Source organism: Scleropages formosus, chromosome 3 (assembly GCF_900964775.1).
Source record: "Scleropages formosus chromosome 3, fSclFor1.1, whole genome shotgun sequence".
Classification (NCBI taxonomy): domain Eukaryota; kingdom Metazoa; phylum Chordata; class Actinopteri; order Osteoglossiformes; family Osteoglossidae; genus Scleropages; species Scleropages formosus.
Genome location: NC_041808.1, coordinates 27,078,436 through 27,095,301, shown reverse-complemented (window position 1 = coordinate 27,095,301; position 16,866 = coordinate 27,078,436). Strand labels below are relative to the sequence as shown.

The following is a 16,866-nucleotide window of genomic DNA, read 5'->3' as shown; positions in this document are numbered from 1 at the left end:
CCAGCAGATTTACATTTATTCTGACTCAACACAATCAGATTTTTTTATACTTGACATTTTTCAATATCCAGTTAACTGATTGGCTTCTTCCATTATTTATTACATGTATATGTTGGTGCTCAGTCAAATCAGCAAATGCTCAGTCACCATCGCCATTTCACCCAGCATTTGATCAGCACAATATCACTTGTCAATAGCATTTATTTGGGCTAGCTGGGTCAGTTACTCTTTCTTCGTGTCTACATTTACATTTATTCATTTATGTAACAACCTTCTACAAAGCTCACATTTTTTTCCAGTTCAGCTTAAGTACAAGGGATTCAAACCTGCATGCTTCAAATGGAAGCCCAAGAAGTATGACACTGTATGAATGTATATGTGTGCGTGTGTATATACATATATTATATACATGTTACATTAAAATCCTGTAACTATATAAATGTGAGGTATATGGTATAAAGAATCAGGGTCAGTGTTTATGTTAGTTTTTTGTTTGTAACTACATGATAATAACTTAACTGATAACTCATGCAAACTCAATCATTGTGTAACAAGGTTTCCAAATTTCCAACGAAATGCAACAAGAGCTCAGGTGCTTCACTGGAGTCACCCTTACACATTACAGTCAAAACAAGAGCTGTGAAAATCAAAACTGTTTCAAAATGTTTAAGTGCTCAGTATAGAAAAGCAGTGTTTAAAAAGTAAAAAAAAAAAAAAAAAAAAAGCCAAACTTGGAATACCTCAAGGGAAAAAAAATAGATAAAATATCTGAATATTCTATATACATAATAAATGTAGACAGATATATATCTGGAATATTGTTGCAGACTAAATTATAAAGACACAAAATAAGGATTAGCTGAGAAGACGACTTTTAGCAATTTTAACTAAGATCTCAAATGACTTCCTTTATTCTGATTTTTATTTGGCCAATAACAATAGTTAAGAGGTTATTTAGAACAATAGGCAGTGATTACAAACATAATTCATGTTGCTGTCGCAGTCTGTGGTTTCTCTTTGTCTCAATTCTATGTTAGGCTTTCCCACTCATCCTCCCACTCATGTGTCTGCTTCTTGAGGACTGTTAAATCCTAAAAAGCTCGCCGTTTGATAGCGATTGAACGTGTGGACAATGGCCTGGGTTTTAAACGGATTTTCTGTCAGTGCCCCATACTGCCACATGCTGTCCCCTGCCGAGATTTCGTAACGTGGCCCTGTGTTCTGCCCAACAAAGATTCCCAAAGGGTATATATTTTCCTCACAAAGAGATCTTTCAAAATTTAAATTGTATGTAAAAATACTATGCTGGTGAATTTACCTGTGTACAGTTGGATAATGTCCAGTTGTCATACCATCACTAACATTGTGGTTTATTCATCAACTTGAGTTTTAAATAATGAATAAGACTGTTTTCCAAAGTATAACCGGTGCTTACATTTCTCTTTCATCTATATTAATTCTGCCTCGACCGTCAAGCTGAATGTGAGCTTGAGGAGGATGATGGATTTTCAAAGGGCCAAGGAGAGTAGAAAACTGGGCGCTTAAATGTGTGCATTCTGCGCCTGCCTGCGACTTCAAACAAAGAGCATGTTTACAGCAACCTTTCAGCTTGGGGATCAATGATGGACGTGCACAAAGGGGCACAAACAGGCAGCCAAACATCCGCGGCACTGCTGCCAGAACTAATTCTGAGCCATGACCTTATCAAAATGTTCAATAAAGACACTGGAAACCATTCAGGGCCATTGTGAGCAAGGTGGGCCTGTTTTGTCCCAGTGTCTCAAACCAAGACTGAGGGAGCATGAAAGACAGGCATCTCGGAACACTGAAACGAAAAGAAGCACTTAAAAAGAAAAGTTTGCTTTTTTAATTACTTGTTTCTATAATTTAGACTGGCTGAACTATTCAGTGTGCAAATTGCATACTCTTTCAAAAGTATATAAACGTGACCTTAACTTGTGTTTCAACGCTGTAAAATTCAAGTGCATACACAATGGAACTTCTACCTCTCAAATATTTCTTTATAATGAGAAAAAGCTTGATTTAATTAAATGATTTGGAGAAAAATTAAGAAGGAGCTTATTTTATATACACAGATAACAAATGACACCAAAACTACTATGAAGCATCACATAAAAAGCTAAGCAAATAAAACAATAAATAAACAAGCAAAGAACCTGAAATATTTAACTGAAATTTCCCAACAGACTCCAAAATACCATAGAATATCCTTCTTTATTTCCAGCATCAATATTGATTTTCATTTTGCCAGAATCTACTCATACACACAGTATCCATTAAATCTCATCTAAGACTATAATTTTAACGACTGTAAAATGTGTAACTGTTGGGGTAAACAGAAACCATCCAAAAGAAAAGACTTAAATAAATATCCTTGCAAGACTGTTCTAGTACTCATGCACTGCTGCTATAACGAATCCCACACTTGAGAAACGTAAACTGTATAGTTTGATCAATTAATTAAATAAAATAATTGCAGGGACAAAATAAAAGCAAGGAAAGGATGAGAGGAAAGAAGCGTAACAGATAGCCTTCTCTCAATGCCTACATAAACTCTGTTGTAGGATGTGATTGTTCCGGAAGAACACTGCCCCCCCAATAAATAAGCATAAGCACAGTACCATTTACAGCTTTCATGTATACTGTACACTTCCCAAGCAGGCCATGCCTTCTCTTGTGTGGTTTTGAAGTCAAGAAGTGGTGTTGGTTATTTTCTGGCCTATTTTTTAGCTTTAATGCCCAAGACCCTCTTCCCGGAATCGTGAAAATACTCACCCTGGAGGGGTCAGATATGTTGTTTTCATCTTTGTAATCAAGAGCGTGGCTGAATTAGCAACACCACCGTGACACTGGCATTAGTTCAGTATCAGTGAAAATAAAAAAGAACTGCACTTTTCTTTAATTAGACACTTTTTCAATTGCTTTTCTGGTTATTTCCCCTTAAAGTGAAGAAAACCATATTTAAAATGTAATATATAACATGTCTGACAGGTTACTACTGAGTGATTTATGGCACTTATGCACTGATCCAATAATTTCAAAAGATCAAATTCACAATTCTCCAACAAAACTAAAATATATATATATTAAAAAATTGAGTGTTTTTTCTGAACTATAGCTGCACTTACTCCAGCAATCTAAAAGTGAACAAAATACTACAATGTGTTTATATTCCAAAAATGGGGCAAATAATGGAAATGCACACACACAATGTGTACAACCGCTTATCCCGAGCGGGGTCACGGCAAACTGGAGCCTAACCCGGCAACACAGGACACGAGGCTGGAGGGGACACATCCCGGACAGGATGCCAGTCTGCCGGAAGGCACCCAAAGCAGGACTTGAACCCCAAACCCGCCACACAGCAAGCCCCGGCCAAACCTGCTGCACCCCAGTAATAGAAATATTAAAATAATAATGAAATCAATGAAGGTAAACCCTGAGATACTGTACATCTGCTAGCATCCATCTTAATTTATAACCTTCATCATTATCATTACTGTTATTCAGAGTACAGAACCTGCCAGTGTTCCATGCTGATAAAAAGAATGACATTCTTATACATGCAAACGTGCGTGAAAAAGCTCACATGTCACACAACGTTATTCTGGAAAAGCAGAAGCCTAGGAAGTAAACTTGTGACCAAAACATTCAGATTCAAGTAGAAGGGACAAGCGAAACATATATTTCAGCTGGACTACCACGTTAAAACCAGAGCTGCACACACTGCTCTACATAAAACAGGCCACAAGAGATGAAATCTCCTGCCTTCTGTATCATAACACTGCTTCCATATCAAAATCTTGACACAGATATCATAGGTAGCAATAATGACTGACTTAGAGGGGTCCTTGACTGTTCTTCTGAGATGTTCCTGTCAATCTCGTAATGGATGAGTGAGTCAGAAAAGTTGTCCAACTGAAGGCCCATCAATCTTTCTGATGGCTTATTTACGCTGTCGTGAAGCTGCATCATGCTAAGTATAAAAACGCAGGCACACAATGTGTGCGGTTCTACTCAATATATTTCTCCATGTCACTATGGGCACAGACATTTCAGTGATGGCTGTAAACAATTAAATGATTTCTTTAATTTCACAAACCTAATTTCCCAATACAGATTCCCAACAGAACCCCAAATCATCTGGTTTTCATATGTTAACAAAGTCTACTGTGTTCACATCCAGGAAACTGCACAGCTGGGTTTCCAATAAATACTTAATCGAGCATTGATCACGTTAAGAGTTATGCTTATGGCAGACATTCTATATTCACCAGGGTCATTTAAGCAAATTCTCAGTAGCTAGATGAACAGAAGCCCAAAATGCTACGGCTGGCAAATGCGAAGGAACACACACAAAAAAAATCTTTGCAATCTAAATTAGCTACATTTGAGCAAAACATATGTGGAAGAAGACCAATGGATTAAATACATTAAGCCTTTAAAGTGATTTTTGAAACTGTCAGCTAAGTATAGTGGTTGAGAAATATTGGAGTATAGGAATCCAATAAGATTTTTCTCTTGACAATACATACAATCTCTTCCAGTATTAAAAAATTTCCCTCCCGTGAAACAAAAAAAACTAATGGAACATACTAATGTTGTGAAAGGAAGGAATTAAATATATTTACCTATTTTTCTACATCAGTCAGATATTCAAACTTTCAATAAATGTTTTCAATGTGTTTATAATCATTCATTACGAACATCCTATTGCATTTATATTCATTTGTTGAGCTGATGCTTTTTTCCAAAGTAACTTACATTTTTGAGCTACTTACAGTGATTTACACATTTATACAGCTGGGTAATTTTTGCTGTACCAATTCAGGGTAAGTACCTTCATTAAAGGGTACTACAGCAGAACTACAGTACTAAACCTATATTAGTGAGATTCAAACCAGGGTCCTTTCAGTGTATCAACTTTTTTCCCTTTATATGTCTTCCACTTAAAAAAAAAACTGAAACATAGTAAAAATAACTGACAGTCAACTATGACTATTGAATATAACATACTTATTATTTGGACAGTACTGCTGAACCTGTGATGGACTGGCGTCACATCCAGGTCGCACCTCTCTTGGCCCAGTACCCAGTGAATCTGGGACAGGCTCCAGGCCACCATGACCCTGGCAAGGACAAGCAGTTAACGAAAGTGAGTGAGTGAGTGAGTGAGTGAGTGAGTGAGTATGGCTAAATCAAAAGTACGAGTACCCAGCAGTAATTTCCGAAACACATGCTGCAACATGTGTAACAACAGAATCTTCCACTAACTTCAGGGTACAAGTTGCAAGCAATTCAAGATTTTCCACCCTCCCAGACTCAGACAGAGACATCGTATATCATTCTTCCCCAAAGCTGTGAATGGCGAAGTTAAATAGGCTGCAGTGCTATGCTTCCTGCGGTGTTTCCTGACTGCCGTACACGTGTCAGTGCTGTGGCACAGGGGGGTCAAGTGCCCGTGCCATCGCTGGGAGGCGCAGAACCCTTACGTCGCCTTCAGTGCGATCAAGGGACCTCATTTAGCCGTCACACTGGCCGGAGCCTTCCCGCCGCTGTCAATCACAGCACAGTTACTGGAGCATTTCATGGAGAATGCAGTGTGCTGCTTGCTACCTTTAAAAACATATTGGTATTCCCTCTTTGATGTTTGCTCTATCAGACCAAACCATATAACCCAGGGGTGTCGGACTCCATTCCACACGGGCTATGTGGATGCTGGTCTCCTTACTTATACATTCCTCTCACTTGGCCGCATTAAATCTATACTCTATTTACTCCAGTATCTCTCCCTAAAATATGACAGTATCTCTTCAATGGACAGTACTTTTGTAGGGAATGATGACACACAAAACAGGTAGATTATACTGTGTAAATGTAGCTACATTACCTTATTTTATATGTATACTTCCTATGTATAAAATGTGCGAAAGTAGAAAATGTGCACATTTACTAGGGAAGATGGATATTTCATATGCATTAAACATGTAAAAGTGGGAAATATATATACATTTAAATTGGAAAAGGATTTCAGGTAAAGATATCCCTTTGTATGTGGATAAGACAACAGTTCTTCCAACCCTGAGACAACATGTGTATACTGAATTTTGTTCAGACTTTTCTCCACTGAGCTGCTCATAGAATGAGTGCAAGGATTCAAACATGTCAGATTAAAAGTGTGACCTGAGAGCTTGCTATAATTTGCCTTTACGAATGATAAACAGAAATGGGAAATATGTTTATATTTCTTTTTTGCCTTGTAAAATGAAATGAATGTGTTGTATGATTTAGATTAATCAGTCCTTTATGTAAGTTCAATACTAATTTATCCAATGTAATTTTCAGAAATGTTCAAATAAATTATTTATTAACATGAATGCACCTGCAGCAGTTTTCAATTGCCTTCACTAAAACGGATGTTCCTCAACATTAATTCTATTTAACGTGATGGAAATTTTTTCAACTAACACATTTAGTTTCACTGATTTGAATTCAACACCCTATAGAAATACTTTCTCAGTCAACACAATTATTACCTTAGCTGAACAAAAAACAGCATAGCCAGGTATTCATAGGGAAGTAACATATGTATCACGCTGTATCATTTCCAGTCATATGCAAGAGAAGCTGATCTCAAGAGTAAAGGCTTTATCTAATTCGTCTATTTAATAAGGTAAGTCAACATGAGGAGAAGAAGAAAAACATGATTTTGTAATGCTGCTTCAGTGAAAATATTTTTCATCCATAACATGGTAATGTTGAAAAGTTACCTAAAGGTCACAGTCTGAACATTAAAAAGCAAAATTGCAGATATGCTCATATGAAAGCCAAAATTACACATAAAAATGCAATGGAAGCTGTTTGCTTGCAGCGAAAAACTGCAAGTTCTACAGAAGTATGTTTTAGCCCTTACCCCCAACCTTCTCTATAAACCTCTCCATAAACGAGCAGTGGGTGGTCTTGATCAGCATACTGTTAGCTCCACATTCACTCACACATTTTATTTCCTTATCAAACTGAAGTTTGCTCATTTCTGCTTATATCAGGAATAATGTACCTTTCAAACACCCATAAGAAAATCTGAAGCATCTAAAGATGAATTAATATTTAAAGAACATTAAATATACAAATACTCAACCAAAGCTTAATAAGGACAGTGTATATTAATAATGTCACAAAGAGTTGTAACACTGACCATGAAAACAGTAGTTTAACTGTTACATATTAGCAGGGTTAAAAAATAGATAAATATCCTATAAACCATTTATTCCTTTGATAAAATTAATTTTACAGTTGTTAGTTATAACTGAGGAAAATGAAAATAATGAAACTCATGTTTCAATCAGTGTAATTACAAAACTGTTTGCCAAATAAAATTTATTGCAGCAAACTGATCGCAATCAATCAAGGCAGCTCTGCAAAGCACCATAGTAACAGAAAAATTATGTGTAATTTAGGCAACCAACAAAGAATGAATATCACAGAAAATATTTGTTTATTTGTTACTTAGTTTCTTTATTTATATCATGACCATTGGACTCACTGGGTAAAACGTTGCCGTTAGAGTATAATTTTATAAGTATCTCTTGGAAATCCTATTTATAAATATGGGGAAAACTTTTATTTGCTGTAATCATCACACTTTACATTCTGTGGAAATGAAACATGATAAACTAAGTGATATGATATAGATTATAAGATTATAATATCCTATAATAAGCAAAGAATATCTGTATGCAAATGTCTTTCTTAACTCTCAAACAGCAAATATAAAATGGAATTGCCTCATGTGTCCTATAGCTCTTTGTTACTAATCATACACAGTACATATCTTTCAGATTTCTAAAATACTCTACAAAGGACAGAGGATGGTGCAGCAGAGTAATTCCATCTCTCTTTTTCTCTCCCTCTTTCACACACACACACACACACACACACACACACACACACACACACACTAAAGTAACTCTAAATTAGACTGTTACATGTTCTACGAGTGATCAGACTGTCTCACAGAAGCAGAGCTCCATATACATTACTTTTAAGAGTCCATGGATACAATTAACTTTACAGATGAAGAGTTATATTCATTCAACCAAAAAAAAGACTTGCCATTTTAATATGTGAGTCAACTACAAATTCCATATTAACACCTATAAATCATTTTGTGACATACTGTGTGTGCAGAAAACAGGATACAGTCAGTTAATCCATTTTAATTATGTCTCAAAATCGTAAATATCATTTACCTTAATGAAAGTTAGTTTATTTATTTCATTGTACAGTAAGAAATTCAGTCTGTGCTGCCAGACCCCATTTCCAGTGATCTTCATCAACTACATATAATTGTATTTAATTATGCATAAATTATATAACATGTCCTATTCAAAACATATTGCTGCAAAAAAATGAATGCTCTTTTTCAACCAAACCAAATATGGATACAAAAACAGGGCTGCACTGGAGAAAGCCACTCCTTCTGTCTGTACTGACTAATAGGAGCCCCATACAAGTATTTGTTAAAAGAAAAGGGACAAAGGCAAAAAATGACATATTAGAACTACTCTGGGCACCTTAAAATCCAGCTTTAAGATCCACCTACAGCGCATCCATGGAACAACATACAGCAGTACAACGAATTTTTTGGAACAGATAAAGGCTGTAGAGAAAAAAATTCTTTTAAATTTTTCATAAACATAGAAGCACATAAATAAATAAATAGATAAATCCTAATTTAAAAATTAAAATATAAAAAAACACACACAAAAAAATGACAATTTAGAAACTATTTTAATCATGCATACACACATACATTGTAATGCACATACCCACATACCTGCATGTGCAAGCGAACATTTGCAAAACGCACCTTCAGAAGATTTACATGTTTAGGTAGCAGCCAGAGCTCAGTCTTCCCAAAATCACAGCTCATGTTACATCATCCAATCGGTGCAGGCCTAGAACATGACTCACACTCAAGTGTTTCCCCCTTCCAAAGTTACTAAAGCAGGCTCTTGTTTGCATGTGTTTTGCAGCGCCTGATATACATTGGGTTTTTTAATTTAATTTTATTTTATTTATTTGGGCTTTTTTAGGAACACATATATGTGAATATTCATGTACATTTTCATAATTTAAAAAAAAAATAAATTATGTATACTTCAGAAACACATATTCTGAGCAAAAACACTGCCCTAATACATTCCATTGTTGGGTTGGATGACAGTCAAAATCACATAACATAAGACACCTGAATGCTCTTTCTTATCCCCTTTCCCTCTTTCTATTATTAGTCGATTAGTTTCATTTATTATTTTAATGTTTCATTTTATTGACGTTCCATAACATGGTGGGATAGTGGCAGGTTCAGAGACAGGTTTTGATCTGTGTGTTTTTTTTCCGCCAAAAGTCCAAAAACGTGTTTCGGGTGGATCGGTGACTCTAAATTTCCCTCAGTGTGCGACTGAACGAGTGTGAGAATGTGTACCTGTGTGTCTGTGTGTGTGAATTCAAATCTGTGGACTGCCATCCTTTCCAGGGTGTACCCTGCCTCAGGCTCTATGCTTCCGAACAACAACAGCCCTGCACTGGTCAAGCGGTTATTAATAAAAGATGGAATCTGTTCTTCTTTAATAATTCTATTTATTTGTTTTTTGTTGTTCTTTTATTTTGCCCTTCTTTTTATTCTGATATGTATTGTAAACTGCGTTAGAGCTGTATCCAGTTGTCTTCTTTATTAAGTACTTTGATAAGTTGCTTTTTATGTGCTGTGTTGTTATTTATATTTTTTCCATTATATATAGTATATATATTTACATTTTATTATTATTACAACACTACCGAAATAGGACATTCTAGCAATACTCGTGATGTTGCTGTAACCACTCGTAATGTGCATATCCCCTCTATGCTGAAGTATAGTAAAGCATCATTTACGATAAATTAGCAAATAAAATCGCATGAAGTCAATAATAATGATGATGACTTTAAAGAGAATGCAATGTGTTTTGTCAGGTTTTATATGAGGCTTTTCTTTGCCTTTTCACGTTTTATCACTTCAAGTGTTTTTTGCTTTATGCCTCGTTATAGTTATAAGGAGTCATGACATTTCTGAGATGCTTTTGAGCCACCATGGGTACTTGACAATGGAGATGCGCAGGAAGAGAAATATTCTGAGTGGGGGGTGCTCACCCTGTGTTGCAGTCAACGTCACCAAGGCGTGTATTTTGAATGAAAATTTCTCTTCTGATGAGGCATTTATTATTACGATAACCTAACAGCTTGGTATGGTAAGTTTATGGTAGAAATTACATTTGCTCTTAACTCAGAATTCTCATAAAAAGAGCCTTCATCATTCAAGGAACGCTTGAATAGAAATAAAATTAACAATAGGCACTAATTGGAGTACCGTGCCCCATCACTTGTGGGAACTATTCTGCACTAGCTACTCAGTCACCCACTGCAACAATACAATTTTCTTTACTGTTGGTCCAAACCACTAGACTAGTTAATTTTCTCCTCTTAGACTGACTTTAATTGAAAACTAGCCCATTAAGGATGGCTGTCAATAATTATATTTACATTGTATTATTGCTAGTTGACATATGTTCATATGCATTCATTAACTGTAAAATTAAGGGTAATTATCAACAACGGGCTAAAGAGGTTTTATGTAAACTCAAAATACAATGTTGCTATGAAAGATGCACAACAGTAGAGACTAATGCAAGGCTTTGCTTAACAGACAATCCACAGCTTCAATAAAAATCCTCCAGCTTGTGCACAGGCTATATACTCTCATAAACACATTTAACCTCTTCTCCACAAGAATATAGGTCTGCTAGTAACTGCTAGCCTTTAAGCTAACCGGGTCACTGAGATCATGACATTCAGCCTTTATGACAAGTCTCTGCCTTGTACTCCACTTTTAAGCAGCCAGAGCTCAGTCTTCCCAAAACCACAGTTACTGCTGCCTTAACTTCAGTCACACTAATAAGCTAGTTCTATTCATTCAGTTTTCAACATGCCATTTCTCCACTGGTACAGTCCTAGGTCCGATCCCATCTACTCCGATGGAAAAAGCTCCACTGCCAGCTACTGGAAATACAGGTATCACACAGGCTTTGCCGGGGCCAGCACACCTCCTCGCTTCCACCCGCGCGTGGATCCTTCTGTTCTGTTCGCAGCCAATCCAGTGCCCCCCTGGGAATACCACTGTGCGGTCATTTATTACCCATCGCTGTCAGCCCCAGGATTTGACAGACTCTTCCCAAGGTCCCTGGACTTGTGGACCAATTACTGGATGAACACCAGCTGATGGTGAACATATTTTTTCAATAAAGCCAAGATGGCAGCCTGTTACATTCCAGAACCCTTGCTTTCACAACCTTAGAATCACACCTTGGTCATGTAACTTCTTACGTGCCTGACGTCACTCTGAATTTTACCACACCACTTTCGTTAAAAGGTAAGAAATGTTCTACTAGCTTCACTCTGCCACAATGGACTTTCAGTACATAGGAGTTTTACCTCTGGATTTTTAAAAAAATGTCTTTATTGTAATTTTTTTAATGATTGTTCATATAATAACAATAATACTTTATTATTATTATTTTTATTATTATTATTATTATTATTATTATTATTACTACCACTACTACTAATAACAGAAGTAATAGTAACGGTAGTAGTAGTGAGAGTATAGTATTACAGCTGTTGCTCAGCTCTTTCAAAATCTTAAAAAATAGCAAGAAAATGTTCAACACTAGATGTATTTATATTTTAAATGTGTTGCATCTGAGGCAAAGTCAAGATTCCAATGCTTTTATTGTAGACTAATTGTATACGAACTCACCATGACATTTTACTGTCAGTTAATTGATTTTTTTCCATAGTGAAATAAAAATGTTATTACTGGAAACTGCAGTCTCTGCTTCCCCAGGCACCGAATCTCAGTTTGCCAGTTTTTTCCCCACGCTGCCGAATTAATTTGAGGGCATAAGAACCACATACAAGGAAGGGAAGTATGCAAATAAAACGATCAACCCATATCTGCAATAGCTGGCTCTGAGGTTACAGATTACAATTTCCATTTATTTACTCTACTGTATGTGCACATTTTTCAACAATTCCATCAAAACTTGCACTGAACTGTACAATAGAGTATAAATCAATTTTTCTTCTGAAATATGAATCTACATGTGGCGAAAAATACCATGGTTTTTTCTTTCATTTTAATGAGCTATTCACAAAATGTCTTTATTTAGCCCACCTAATGATTGGAGAAGTTGAATGATACAATGGAAAATAAATAATGTAGAACAGAGATCGGTTTCAAGGTCAGTTCTACAACCTGCATTAAAGGGTGGAAACTGTTTAACAGAGCTTCGGGAAAAAGCAAAATAAAGTTAAGGGATCGCCCCACCAAATATTTTACTAGTAACTAAAAACCCAGAATATAAACATATTTTCACATCTGAAATTCAGAGAAAGAAAAAAAGAGTCACTGCAAAGTTTCATCCAGTTTATGTAATATCACAGGTACAATTCAGTCCTTCTCTGCATTTAGACTTGAGTTACTGATCATTTTCATCATGCCCAAACCGTCTCTTTTATCTGTTTTGTGCATTCAAAGTATTGATTTTTGTGTTGTTACTCTTTAGTTTGATTCATGCTCTCGGGTTATATTACCATGTTGTTGACCGAAAAGAACCAACTGCGTGCAATCTCCAGAAACTGCATTTTTTATTTTCACAGAGGACATTTTCAGTGCAACGTTTTGGACTATTATTCATACACTATATCTGACATACAAACCAATAAGTTCATTTGCATAATAAGATTCCAAAGCTCCATCATAGCAGCCAAAAAACCAAGCACAGTAGCTTAGCTTTCACAATGCCTCTTCATATAAATCTACATGCTAAAAATTTAATATTTGCCTAATTATTGCCAGTTGGCGTAGAAAAAAAACACTATAATTCATGATGGTAAAACAAATGGTTGGTCTGCATTGGTTTAATGGTTGCATTAGTTTAAGAAAATGTATCTTGGTTACATGGTTTCGATAACATCTATTTCCCATTACTTCATAGCAACACCACAACCCAGAGGGTTTGATAATTGCATGAATATGAATATCGCTGCATGTTAACTGAGAGTCAATGCCTGTACCTCAGGATGCTGATTCTAGTGTAGATGCTACTAAAATGCAGAAAGGCAGCAAAACGGTTCAATGCTATGAGTATACAAATTATCCAACCTGTTCGCACCTGTGAACCATTTCTAAGTGAAAATACCGGAAGGTTGCTTGCATGCACTTATAAATAAATGATCCTGCCTCCGTTTTTTTTCATTTTGACAAAGGTCTGGGCCAGAACTCACTGTTCCTATTGTGAAACAAATGACTTTCCAGGCCTAAAGAGGTCCTATCACTCATCAATAAGTTCATTCAAAATTACACAGCCCCAGTGCAAGGCAACAAGAGAAATTGATTTCTGCTGCACTAAAAATAAATCGCACCCTCCATTTATTCACACGGGAGCATTCATCTCAGTTTTGAGAACTTCATAATTGTAATGTTTTATACAGAAATGTGACAGATTTCATACAGTGCTGTATTAATCATATGTAAAAATGTAACAAAGAAACACTATATTTGGTGCTTCATTTCCCTACAGACTTGCTCCCCCACACTGCTTTGAAACTTAACACCCTAATTTTTCGGTACATCTAATAGCTTTTTAAAATAGTTCTACTAGCTATTAAAACTAACAGCCCTTTTAAATCATCCATCTACACCTAAATGACAGGCGTATTTTGCATGTCAACCAATATGGTATATGGTTGCAAATTTGACATGCTGTGTTTTTATTTATCCCCCTTGATGACAGTAATGCAGATGCCAAGAGGTTGAATGCTACGCTGAAAGACAAACAGCCTGGAACGATGGAATCTATCAAGGTCAGGAGTTGTGTAACCCACCGAAAATGGGCTAGAAGTGGTGTAGCGGACCCCTGCACGAAAAGCACTGAGAGCAAGCGCCACTCTTCAGCTTTAACGCACACACCCTTTGCAATTCGATTATTCTAAGAAGACTATTACGATTAAAAGAAGACTATCATGTTTTAAACAAGCATCCTTGTGCCGTAGATGAAATCTTACTATCGTTCATTTCTTTGTCTTGCAAGTTAAGTTACAAAAGCACATTTGTAAAGTTTCAGTTACCTTTCAAGATAAAACCTCAAGGTTATCTTTTGGGAAAATTACACTAAAATTACACTCAGTTGTTAACTGAATGGTTTAACAGCTTTGGGTGTGAGGAAACAATAACCTGAAAGCATCATAATATTTTAAGCAAAAAAAAAAATATATGGCCAGCTACTTAAAGAGCATTTTGAGAACCGCATTCAAACGTTTTGTGAAATTCAATTGTCAGTGTCTTTCTTTCATACCTAAAATTATATTTCCAGTTATAAGAGCAAACACACGCACAAAAAGCATCCCTGTCAAACACGTGCATAAATATTCTCACACCATATGCTGTCAGCTGGCATGGAAGGAACCGCTACAAGTCATAATAATACAACAAATTACTGCAGTAGTAGTGAAAGAAAAGGCACCTCTGCTCCACGGGAGTCCTTCTCTTGTACCCACGAGTGGCGCAACTTCAACCAAACTGCCATGATTTATTATTTCGCATCTGGCTGAGACTCCAGCTAATAATATAAGTATATACAGAATATGCTCCTAAATATAATTTACGTAACAATATACTTATGAAAACAAACAGCCTGTTCAACGGTGTCAACACACGTAACCATCGGTCGAGCGACCTAGTGCTTCGTGTTACCTTATTATTTTCATTTAACTGTAACCATCAGCACCACATTTTCCCGAAAACTACTCCGTTTCTTCGCGTGCAAAAGTCCTTCCGACAGTGAATATGCGTGGTGCACAGACAGTATTATCAATTATTATTATTAGTATTATTATTATTGCTGGTCAGCAAACTCTCCCACATAAATAGCTTTTCTGCTTGTTACTGTACATATAATATATATATATGTGACATATAATCTACTAGTGCCCACATGCCCTTGTTGGCGCCGCTGTCGAAATCGCCACCTGACTTCTTCTTGTACCGCGCCGCCGAAAGTCGTTACTATGGTACATTTTATTATCGCGTGATCGAGGCGGCACCTTCCCGCGGACTAAACCCTAACCCACCCAAAATGGATGGGAATCGCGGCCCTTGCTTTCTTTCCCGCGAAGATGCTGTCGCGGCTGTACGCGCTGTACGCGCTGTACGGGGAAAAAAAAAAAAAAAGAGGCGCTTGTTTCGTTTCGCGGCGAAGGAAGGAACGAATTGTGTCCCGTTCAGGAGGAGGGTCAGTCAGCGAGCGTGGCTCTTCCGACGCGCGGCGCAGCGCTTCGCACTTTTTCTCCCTAACTAAGTTTCCGCCGCCCGACCTTACTTCGCGCGCGTTGGATCACGAACACAAAATGAATTGTCCATCTCGCGGAGGACCAGCGTGGACATGTGTCACACGCGACTCCACGGCACTCCTCTTCCTCACACGACCTCGTCACCCAAACTTCGCCCGACGCCGGCACCGGGACGGGAGAATCATGATGAATATTAACGAAATTCCCCCAACATCATGATGATGATCATCATCATCATGCCACGGCATCTGCTTCGCGATCTGCGGCTGCAGTCATTCATGATTTACCGCGTACGGCTTCACCGCCAGTATGGAAGCGAGCAGCTCCAAAAATCACAATAAACTTTATTCCACAGACAGAGCTCAAAAATAACTGAAGTGCTCGCGGTGCCGCCGGGGAATAATAAAATTGAACTGAATTCCGAATTTCCGACGTGAGCCAGGTTTGCGCCGCAAAGCGCCGTAACACAGTGACAGTGTAACATCCCATGTAACAATGCAACAGTGTGGCACGTAAATATAAATGTGGTAAAAAGTGGTTCGCGTTCCAGCGGAGGGCCCTTCCCTTCCTTCCCAGTTCCCTACCTTACGCGGTGGCGTTGAGCATTCCAGCTCCCGGTCCTGCCACAACTTCACGGCAGCGGCTCCAACTTCTTTCAAGCACGAAAAGCGCTTCTCAGCCGATGTTCTGCAGCCGAGCGGACTTTTCCCCGCAGCGCAGGGCACAGGCTTCACTTCTTAGTTGGTGGGGGCCAGAGAACTGCTCGCGGACCAAGGACGGAGGAGGGGGAGGGCGGAGGAAGAGCTCCGCAAACGTGTGCGTTAAGGTGCACGCGGGCAGCGGTGCGCAAAAACGCGTGGACGCGACCCGGCGCGCTTCAAAACAAAAACAGACAGCGAGGAGGACTCCAGGGGGGGAAAGGGGAGATTTGGGCGATGCGGAGATGTGACAGCCACACATGTGCCAACCGCCGAGGACCCTACCAACGAGCCGCGGCGCGCAGAAATGGGGGGAGGGACGTCGCGCGCCGCGCGCGCTCCCGGTTTTAAAACGCCGCCGACGGCGCGATGTTTTACGCAACGCCGCTTGACGCGCGTCAACCAGGTGCGTCTCGCTGCTCTCTCGCACTCGCTGCTCGCCCCGCACCTTCTTCCTGCCAAATCCTACAAAAACAAGCCCCCTTTCTCGGCTGAGAAGCTGGTGACCCCCCCCACCACCCCCTCCCCCCAGAGTCCGATGAGCGTGTGCACCGCCGTTGGTGATAATTTGGGGGTCATCCACGGGCGACACTTCCACTGTGACGAATGATGCGCATCTGAGGACCACCCGACGAGCGCGGCGCTTCTTGAGCCTCCGCTGCCGCTACCCTGAGCCTCCCTGTCTCCACAAAACTTACTC

At 38.4% G+C, this 16,866-nt stretch overlaps 1 protein-coding gene across 2 annotated transcripts in view; it reads right to left on the bottom strand.

The window, feature by feature from the left end:
* LOC108926009 (teneurin-3) overlaps window positions 1–16,482 on the bottom strand; it is a 224,057-nt gene extending 207,575 nt beyond the window's left edge. For both annotated transcript variants that reach the window (XM_029250391.1, XM_029250392.1), the window contains exon 1: window positions 16,053–16,482. The gene's annotated coding sequence lies outside the window, so the exon portion shown is untranslated. The remainder of the gene's footprint in view (window positions 1–16,052) is intronic.
* Between the last annotated feature and the right edge of the window lie 384 nt (window positions 16,483–16,866).